This window comes from Parambassis ranga, unplaced genomic scaffold (assembly GCF_900634625.1).
Source record: "Parambassis ranga unplaced genomic scaffold, fParRan2.1 scaffold_21_arrow_ctg1, whole genome shotgun sequence".
Classification (NCBI taxonomy): Eukaryota; Metazoa; Chordata; class Actinopteri; family Ambassidae; genus Parambassis; species Parambassis ranga.
In genome coordinates, this window is record NW_021144767.1 from 5818362 (window position 1) to 5829440 (window position 11079).

The 11079-nt window shown below is 39.3% G+C and overlaps 1 non-coding gene across 1 annotated transcript; it reads right to left on the reverse strand.

Annotated features, from left to right (window-relative positions):
• Positions 1-735: 735 nt before the first annotated feature.
• On the reverse strand, positions 736-817 carry trnas-aga (transfer RNA serine (anticodon AGA)). Its single transcript has one exon. It is a non-coding gene; the product is annotated as a tRNA-Ser (tRNA).
• Between the last annotated feature and the right edge of the window lie 10262 nt (positions 818-11079).

Consider the following 11079-nt stretch of genomic DNA (forward strand, 5'->3'; position numbering starts at 1 on the left):
AAGCTGTGGTCCAAAGTAAAATCCTAAGTATTTCAAAAGTTTGAAATACGTACATAAATTAGATATGTTTCCACAGCTTTCCTTTCTTTTTTCATTTTTCCCTTTTTCCCCTCTTTTTCCTCTTCTTTTCTTCTCCCCCCTTCTTCCCCATCTTAGACGGACGAATGTTCCCCAGCTTGAACGCAGCGCCTTGGACCGCTCGGCCATCCTGACATGAAAAGCGTGCTGTCCACAACAAGTTTGGAAAATCTCAAGGATGAATACTTAATAAACAATCTGAAATCTTCACTGACACTGATGTGGACAGACTCAGAGTGTGTCTGTCTATGCTATCTCAACAAGTCTTGAGCCAGAGATGAGATTTTTCATCTGGTCACCACATGATGAATCATTCTGACTATTGTAGTACCTTGAGATCTGCCTTTCCCAGGTGTTTTGTCCTTAAGGTGAAGCAGTCTCTGCCTCAGGGTGAAACTGGGTTTGAAATGTGCTGGGACGTTTTATCCTTTGCCTCCTCATTGCACACCAGTTGCTCTCGGTCCAGCGTTTTTAAAATGATAGTTTTTGGAAGTGTCAGATGGACTGTGCCAGGGTTTGGTCCTCAGACAGTCAATATAAATGGCAGCACTCTGACTGGTCAAGATGACCTTTTTCATAGAGCTCGTTGTTAACACATCAGACTTGTTAAGTGTAAACGATGGAGGGGCATAAAGTGATCTTGGAGATGAAAAGAACCGTTGTTGGCAGGATTCGAACCTGCACGGGGAAACCCCAATGGATTTCTAGTCCATCGCCTTAACCACTCGGCCACAACAACCAGCAAAAGGTAATGATGAAGAGTCTGACGACCCAGGTTGGTTCTGTCCATGAGTGCATGGTCTTGTCCAGTTTGTCCTGTCCAGTTTGGTGTTGGTGCTCCTTTACTTGTTTTCCATTTCATTCGCAGGTTTGATTGTTCACACCTGTGATCAGTCATCAGCCAATCCTGCTGCAGCTTCCATCTAGTATATGTGTCCAATGGAAGCTGAGCAACATGTCAGCTACACACATAGAAACACTACACATAGTTTGTCATATACATAACATGGATTGAATCATGTTGTACAGTCAATGGAAACAAAAAGCACTGAGAGTGGTGCTGGTAGTGCAGCAGTGGATGGAGGCTGAAGTGCTGCCACCTAGTGTCAATGTTTGGTATTAACTCTGACTACATATTCCACCTTTAACTCTCTGCCATATATACTGTGCCATGTGTGAAGTGATAATAAAATGTGAATGTGAATTTATTGTAAAGAACTTTACTTATTATCCCTGTTATAAGTGAGCAGTGTGTGTGTGTGTTTGATGGAGTGTGTAATGTCTGCTCAGTGTTACTGATGCTGCTGTGTGTGATCTGAAAACTGATCAAACTGTGATGTGTCTGATGCTGACAGAAGAATCAGAGGTCAGACAGTCGGATCCTCCTCTGTGACACCTTTAACATCATATCAGAAATCTCTGTCTGCTTCTGGTACATGCAGCTGATCACCAGCAGGGGGCTCACTGCTTTGCTGTCACTCAGGGGGCCTGTTCTGTCTGCCACTGGGATATGATGAGGTGAACTTCAGAGTTTGAATGGATTTCATTTGTCATGTGTTTATGATCATTTTATGAATCAGTTCAAATAAAGGAGACTCACTGAAGTCACAGTTTAGTGTTTTAATACTTATACACACTTATTTTGAAGCTGCTATCAACTTGATGAGTCTTCCTGTTGAAGCACGAGGCAGGACGTGTGTCAGAACATCCATGAACTGAGTAGATTAGGAGGAAAAGCTGATGTGTCACAGCTGCTGGTTGTGTTCTTTCAGTGTCTCCATCTTGATGAAATGAGGCTGTTTTACTTCCTCCAAGTAGAGTGGACCTGGCTCACAGAGTGCTGCTGCTGTTTCTGTCTCTCTGTGAGCAGCATGTTAAACAGCAGGCTCTGAATAGTGACGTCATGATGTCACAGTCACATCAGTCTAATCTCCCAATCTGAGAGAGAGCTGTCATCAACAGCAGGAAGTGCAGGAAGCTCATGGTGTGCAGGCCTCTGATGTGTGGAGGCTGTCGGCTTGTAGCAGCCAACAAGAAGGGAGTTTGTAAAAGTTCTCTGTAACTTTAGATGTGAGGATTCAGAAAGAACTTAGATCAGATATGTGCAGCACTTGTGCAACAGATACTCCAACAGTGACAGCTCTTCTGAAGAAAGCCTGAGGAGCTGAGACCTGGATGAGACACTGATACAGCTTTGCTCTGCTGACAGGAAGGATGAAGGCTGACCACACACACACACACACACACACACACACACACACTGACATACACACACACACACACACACAAGGGTTTTTATGGTTTAGATGGACAATTTCTCGAAACAGGCCCAAAGGTGGTTTAGATGGGCTACCCTTTCCCATGGTCCTAGAGCTATGGGAGTTGGCTTAGGTTACTCTAAAAAAATTGAAAAAAATTTGGGTCACTTCAGAGTTCAGATACACGCAACAGAACTCTATACACATGACCCTGCTCCAACTGTGGTTTGAGCAGACATTTCACTTTTTGATAAATCTGTGGTTTATGAGAACAAGAAAATGCATTATCTGGACTATGACGTCACTTTTAAATTAACATGGATTAACATAAATACACACCTGACAACACAGGATTAAATGGACAGGTTGTTTAATTAGTTTGGTTGCCTAGCAACCAAACTTATTGGTATTCTACGTGCTATTGCACAAATCCAAAACTAAAAATAATAAACATATAAACAGAAAGAGGTGCATAAAAATGAATGCACTTACATTTTCCTTCTTGCTAATATATTTTAACAGGAACATTCTACAAAATAAATATGGGAGGTTTCAATATAAAGATAACTTAACTAACACAACCGTGTACTCTTCTTTGCACAGAATTTAAATTCAATTTGATTATAAGTGCATTTACATTAATCAAATGTAAAAAAAGCATGTCACACATGCATACAAAACAAACTTTAACTCTAATAACTTTATATTAAATCTGTTACTACAACGTAGTTACTCTCCCATATTAGTAACTGATTGCTTTTAGAAACTTAGTTTCTATGTGCAAATCTGTGGATTTACATACATTACATTACATTTCCTTCTGTGACTGTCTTTTTGCAGTTACTCCTCGGTTTCTAACAAAGTCCCTGATATTTTGCACTGTCCTCTGTGCTAAAACAGACCCTTCAGCCATCTTGCAGTGAGTGCATTCAGTTTTGGTTGCCAGTTGTCCTTTAGATATGTGATCTTTAAAATGTCCCATTACTGCGTTGACCTCAGCCTTGGACCATGGTTTCTTTGGTGCTCTTCTTACTTCATTATCTGGACAAGCATCTTGTAGAAAAACAGAAGACACAGACACAAACAAGTGTGTTAATACATTTACCTATTGCCACAGATTCCTGTTTACTTATTCCTAGGATTAAATCATTTTTTTACCAATTCATCATAATTTCACCACTGAGACGAAGTTTCACATAAGCTGCAGCTGAAAAATAATGAAAATACTCTTTATGTAGTAGAGTGCAATGTTTAAAATTAAATATTAAAATTATTTTGCCAGAGGTATCAAGTTACAATTAAAGTAGAAGAGTTTACGCCTTATGTAACATTGCTCTGCAACTAAACTTGCCTTACCTTCAGATACAGAGACAGTCTCATTTACCGTGGATGTCACTGTTGACACAGTTTCTGCTGAACACATATGGAAAAAAGTTTTTGTCATGGTAAAATACATTTCATCATCAGAAACACAAGTATAGTGTAAGGCAACTTACCAAAACCTCCCGTGTCATGGAGCGGCTCTGTGACTGTAGACTCTGAAGCAGCATCAACAGGTTCACGAGTTTCACACTCCGTTGCCGTTGTGAATTCCGTTCCACTATCATCGGACTCATTCTCGCCGTCCTTGGCTTCATCATCACTAAACACAATTTCCTCTGGGACATGGTGTGAATAAAGGTCAAATGAAGACAGTGTACACATGCACTGTGTTCAGACTAAATAATCACTCAAGATATACATACCCTCAAGTTCAATCTCATCCAATGATTTTCCCTGCATTCTGGAAAGATGTCCTTTCTCCATTGAGAGAAGTAGTTTGAGGGTGGCCTCAAACTACTTCTCTCACAGCCTCCTCCAGGTTTTGTATTGAGAATTCCGAGCGCAGACACACCAACAAGCGACCAACTTCCCTGAGCTTCTGTCTCATGTATTCACTCTTTGTAGCATCTTGCCCATGTCTGTTGTAGAGGGACTGGGCAAACTGAACAATACACAGGTCATTTCGCACAACCGAAGCAACCTCATCCTGTTTCATGGCTGTCAGGAGCTTCCACACACCACCTGGAATCCGGTGACTGGATGCAGTCTGTAGAGCAGCAGCCAAACCCAGCACTCTGGTTCTTCCAGGTTCCTTTTCAGTATCTTAGTAGTAGTTTTAGGTTTTCTCTTAACTTTCAATGGTCCATCTTGTAAAACTGCAACGTTATGGCTAAAATTTCCCTTATTTCTCATTTTCTCTAATAGTGTTTTCCGCTCTTGTGAGTGCTCAGGTAGGGAAAAAACATACAAACATACAACTTCAGCATGCGTTTTATGTGTTCTCAGGTGGCGAGAAATTTTGCTTTGTGGCTTACCACAAATGTAACAGTAATTTTTTATGGTCATAGTCAATTGACTTGAGTTGTGATTGAGAAGCTGTGCTTCATCCTTTGGCTTTTTCTTTGATGCCTTTTTGGTGGATGTACCTAAATGTGATTTTTTAGCAGCACTGGGAATCACATGGTCTTTAAGAGGTGGTGGAGCCTTGGATTGGCTAGGCCAAACTTGGATGTCTGCATCTGATCCATGAGATGTTCCTTCAGCCATAACAGTTTTTTCTGTAACCTCTCTACCGCTAGACATCGAGGGTATGCTTGTATCTGAATCATTATCATTTTGTGACTCCGAGTCTGGTATGTACTCCTCATCAGACAGGCTGTGATCAAAATCTGATAGGTTACCCACTTCTGAATTGTCCTCATCTGACACCAGATTGTCCACAGAACATATAGAAGACTGTGGCTGTAACACATTTTAAAAGTTTTAATTTTATGGGTAAATTAAAAATGTCTTGTGTCATAGCAATGATTTACACAGAAACAATAGAAATGTTGTTTTAATTTTAATAGAGCGAATAAAAAGAATTAAAAGACAAGAATCGGGACAACCTTTAGCATAGTACCCACTTTTGTTGCCAGCTGTTTATATTTTTTAATTAAATTTTAATTTAATTAAATTATTTTAATGGCTGTATGTGGAGTTATTTTTAGTAAATCTATACTGTTATACGAGCTGTACAATGACTCCTTTAGGTTGTATCAAAGTTTTGTTTCTATAGTATTATCCCATGAAAAGATACAACAGATACAACAAAAATATGAGGGGTGGGCTCACCTTTGTGAGATACTGTAAATGAGAATGCATACACCAAAGGATCAGTTTATTACATGCAACTAGATAAAAATACATGTAGTGTACCATAAAAATGCCACAATAAATCCTCCATCCTGAAGGTTCAGTGTTTCAATAGTTTTAAATGTGGAGGCTTTATTTCTTGGTGGTGTTGAACTACATACAACACCACATTTAGACTTTATTTAATATAATTAAATTGACAAAAATGATTATTGCATGTGTCAGTAGGCTATGACAGAACACGACACAACAAACAACATATCTGACAATTGGCATCCAGTTGCATCAGTTTGTATGCACAAACGTTAGAAGGATTTATTTTTGGACTGTTGTATTAGACACCTTCCCTTTCAGGTGCACCTATGTTTTAGGTAGATGTAAGGAGTGCACGTCCACCTACGGCCCTGTACTACACCACTGTACTAAATACTGCAGCTTACCTTTGCACTTATATCCAAGCCACTTCAAGGAGGATACAGGTCCCACACACTGGATGCACTTGTCCAAGGATGATACTGTTGTGCACACAAGCTGATGCTTCTGACACTGTTGGTGAAAATGTATGGTAATATTTAATAATGTGAAAAGTCACATACTGATAGCTAGAAAACCATATAAACGTAACCTAATATTAACATGGCATACAATATACTGTACCTTTTTATTGCAGACAACTGGATCCATTTCATTAGAACCGATGAACTGTTTCGTGCCATTTTCAGTGGTTCCCTAAAACAGTAAAAAAGAGCCAACGGTTAAAAACTACATCTGCATTGATATCCGTTTTCTCATGTTAGGTTTTGTTAATACCAAAATTGAGGAAGAAACGTACTGTAAAGAAATACTTGCTTTACAACCTTTATAGTTTTTTAGACATACAGTTTTTTAGACACATTATACTAAACCAGATAAAATTCAGCTTGTCCAAGAACTTCTAAAAACAAACTGATGACACTATCAACCGCACCTTGAGGATTGGTGGTTTACTGCTTAATACACACACACATTCAGATCCTATGCCAACTTTCACTTTCAGGAGAGAGTACTTACAAAACACATTTCACATTCAGGTGACTACATACACACATACCTACATTACGTGTTGGTGGACTTACGCATTGCCACACGCAAAGAATGAAGTGCTAAATTTTATGTACCGTTTCATTCTGGCTGTGTGGACCAAGCAGTGGACTTGTCAAGTTCCTGCCTTCATCCATCTCAGCCTGGTTGCCCACGGCCATCTCAGCCTAACTCCTCCCTAGTCACTGTTGTGTGTCCTTGGGCAAGACACTTTACCTGCATAGCCTCCAGTGTGCTCACTGGCGTATGGCGCTCTTTGCTGGGCTGCCTTGAGCAATTTCCCCATTGTGGGACTAATAAAGGTTTCAATTATTATTATTATTATTATAATTATTATTATTTAATTATACCTTCATTATATATATTTATACCTTCATTCCAGAGGCTTAGATCCTTAATTTAATATTATTTCTGTGTTCACTAAACCAAAAGCAATGTGTCATTTAGTTTTGATTAGACAAAGCGAAATATAATACACACCACCAGAGTTTTCCATCAAAATGGAACTCAAACATGAACACCAGCTTGTCATGGTAAAGTCTCTGTCTTCTTTCACATTCTTGCTTGCTTATGAGTTCACCTCGATATTCCAACAGAAAGTCTCCTTTTTCAAATGGAGCCGTGGTGAAGATGCCACGACCTAATTAATACACATAACAAATAGATGACAAAAAGTAAGCTGATGTATTTAATCATAATTAAATCAAGGGATTCAACTTACCTTTGAAGGCATTGATGAATTTGATGTCAAATCCTACTTTGTCCCTTTCAGCACTAGCATTAAACTGTGCATCCTGCTTTGGATCGAGCCGTCTTCGTCTTCGCATTCTGTCTGATATGTGTCAAAAACCTGCAAAACAAAAAATAAATCAGGATTGTGTTCATTGCATGACAAGCATGAGCAACACACAGTAATCTATAAGTAATCTAGTAAAAAGACAAACAGAAGCAGGATGCTGTGCTCATAACTGCATCTTAAATGTTAAATGCTACTAAATGTATGAACCATCTCAGCCAGAAATAGGGTGGGGCGGCATTAAGGTATACGGCGGGGCACACAGGTAGCGACGGTATCATTTTTAATACCGGCAATAAAAAAGTGTAAAAAGAGGGTTTTTATTACCATGCGTAACTTCTAACATAAAGACTGCACAATGCTGCGCTCTTAACATGGTAAAATTACAAAAACAAACAGAAACACATCGGGACGGGCTCAGCAGTTTAATACCGCGGTCCGTTCGCTATATGCGTTTTTAAATGGCCTCAATAAAAACTATATTAAGTGAAAAAGATCGCTTGTCATGTTTCAGGCAGTTTAAAATGCACTTTACCTGCCGTGAAGTGTCGGCTGCAGCAGCTGAATTAAAATGAGACGTGCGCGGTGTCTCTGCAACTTGCAATGCGTATATGCGACTTAATGTTACGGTTTTGCTGATATTTTAATCTTAAATTAAACTACACTGCAAAGAAAACCTGGATTGTCAAGCAGCTGCTTTACCTGTCCACCTCTCTGCCGAGCATGGCGCAATGGCTGCGTTTAAATGTCCTCCCTGAGAACTAAGCACCGAGCCCGCGCGGACTAACGCCGTTTATCCAGCCGCTCCTAACGTAGCCGAGCTCCGGTACGCAACCAAAACACACAGCGGTGGCCTCACTCCATCCATTAGGCCACGTGGTCTAGTGTGTTTGTCACATAAACTTTTGTCAGAATGTTATTGGCATAGTGTTTATGATAAGAGTTTTTGTTGGTGCAGTAGCCAGCGCAAACACATAGACATATTCTGACTAACATGGGCACTGTAGATGTCTTTGTAAACAATAAATGGACAATATTTAACTTGTTTCTGAGCCTCTCTATCTTCAGTTCATAACTTTCAATGGACTTTGATTACTGTAGTGTGGTGCAGTATAATATAGTATTACTATGTCATAGCACTGTGTTGGTTTTCAAAATCCTTTGATAATATAATCGTTATAATAATAATAATAATAATAATAATAATTTTGGGTGGTTAAAACTGTTGATCTCTTAATTTAACTAGAATGGAAGTTCCTGAAGAAACTGTGATTGCAGAGCTGTTAGCAGTGTAACAGATATCAGCTATTACAGGCGACCATTCCACACCTGAAAGCTGTGCTGCTGAAGTCATATCAGGTATTTCACAGAAGCATTTGAAAAACAGGATGGATTTATGTTGAGTAATACATATGTTTTCACTATAGCGCCCCCCAGTGGCCAAACCGCATGCAACTTGGTACACTAAGTCTTAGTACTAGCCTACATAGGTGACCCAAATTTGGCAGCTATATGTTACAGTATGCATCAGTTATAGTACATTAAGTACACATGGCCACGCCCACAAAAGTTTATTAGCCAATAGCAATGAAACGCTATTAGATATTCCAAAATAAAAAATCTTGCACTATTTAAAGTTGTCCACTAATGTTTTGTCCGATGTTTTTGACACTTTATATCTCACCACATGGTGGCACTATGACTACAGTTTTAACTATATTTAAGTAAATACATCTTTTAAAATATGTTCAAAGTTTCAGCTGTATAGCATGGCTACTTTCTGAGTTGCACATTTTTAATTACTATGTTGTCAGATTGTCCCAAAGTCACAGCAAGGGTGTCATCACATTTAGACACACTTTAGTTTTGAAAGCATGTTTGTAGCTTTACAGCTGTAGGAGGAGCGTTCTGTCATCATTACGTTTTTTTTCCTGTTTCTTTAAGTAGAATAACATTGATGTGATGCAGTCAGTTGGAACAGTCTGGACAGGTTTGACTGAATGTTTTATAGCGTCCTCTGTAGTAAACAGGGACTGATCGCTGCATTCACTCGCTTAAAATGCAATTGTAACCCGGGTGAAAAACTCCAGCTACTGCTCCCATATATTGTATTGTGGGCCGTGTTGTATTTCCACGTAATGACGTCCGACTCAGACCAATCGCATCACTGTAACCTGGCCGTGCCACGTAGATGCGAGCGGGACACGAGTAGGAAAAGTTTGCTGCAGGTACGTTTTAAGTTGGTTAAACATGTAATTCATGTTGTCATCTCTTCAAATTAAATGTACTGAATGTCGATCTATAGGAGCCAACTACCAAAGTCTTTATGTGGAGTGGATATGAGTGGATCATCTGAATTGATCTTAAACTACAGAACTGGTGAGTCTCATTACTGTTAGCTCAGCCGCTCATTCATTCCCATTGGGTAAGTTAGCCTAGCCGCATCCATTGGTTTATATGGAGCGGTTAGCACAGGATATTAAGAATTAAGAAACCTTTATTAGAACCACAATGGGGAAATTGCATTTTTGCAACAGCAGGTACAGACAGCAAAGGATAAGTTAAGAAAAGATATATATGATAAAATAAACTACCAATAAAATATAGAATAGAATCATCAACAGTTTACATATGAACAGTTATTGCACAGGTGAGTGGAGGGAGAAGTGGTCTGTAAGAAAACTGTACATAGTGCATCAGAAACTAAATAAATAATGTGTTGTACACTGTGGTGTGTGAATATTGCTCCTATCAGAAGTGGTTATTATACAGTCTGACAGCAGCAGGAAGGAAAGACCTTCTGTATCTCTCCTTCACACACCAAGGGTGGAGCAGTCTGCCACTGAAGCTGCTCTGCAGAGCTGACAGGGCGTCCTGCAGGGGGTGGACTCATTGTCCAGCATCAGAATCAGAATCAGAATCAGAATGACTTTATTTATCCCCGAGGGGAAATTCTTTTTTGTTACAGACATTAGAAATTAAAGATACATTGAAATATATAATAAATATCTAAATACCTAGATAGCATTTAAATCCCTGAGTTGTATCTAAAGAACATATTCACTACTGTATAAAACCTTTCCATAGTAAAGAGCAGGACATGAATGCACCAGTATGAATGTACAGTGTCTGAGTGACACTTCTACTCTTATACTCTGTACTTAACTGCATTTAATGTACCTTGATACCTCTGGCACAGGAATTTCCTTCGGGATTAATAAAGTCTTGTCTTGTCTTATCTTACAGTTCAGAGTTCAGTAGTTTGATTGAGACAGGCAGGAATGACTTCCTGTGTCTCAGTGGTGCATCATGGGAGTCAGTTTTGTCAGGACCCTCCTGTCACCCACCTCCTGCACTGAGTCCAGAAAAAAGCCAGGTCTCTCTGACTATCCTTAACTGTGCTACATTGAATCAATGTGAGAGGTCTGTAAAGTATTTCTGTCTGACCTTTAATGTTTGATCATGTTTGATATTGCTACACTAGCAGAATTGATATTATAATATAGCATTTATTTTCCCAATTTGACTAATAGAATATCTATATTTGTATGTATATATTTGATGATATGAGAACTCTAATTTAGAACTATGTATGATACGATTTGTACTGCATTATTATTAGATAGATGGACTGTGTGCACATTAATTGGTCCTGTGCTGTGTGCAGGCCAGGGCTGATGGCGAGCTAGG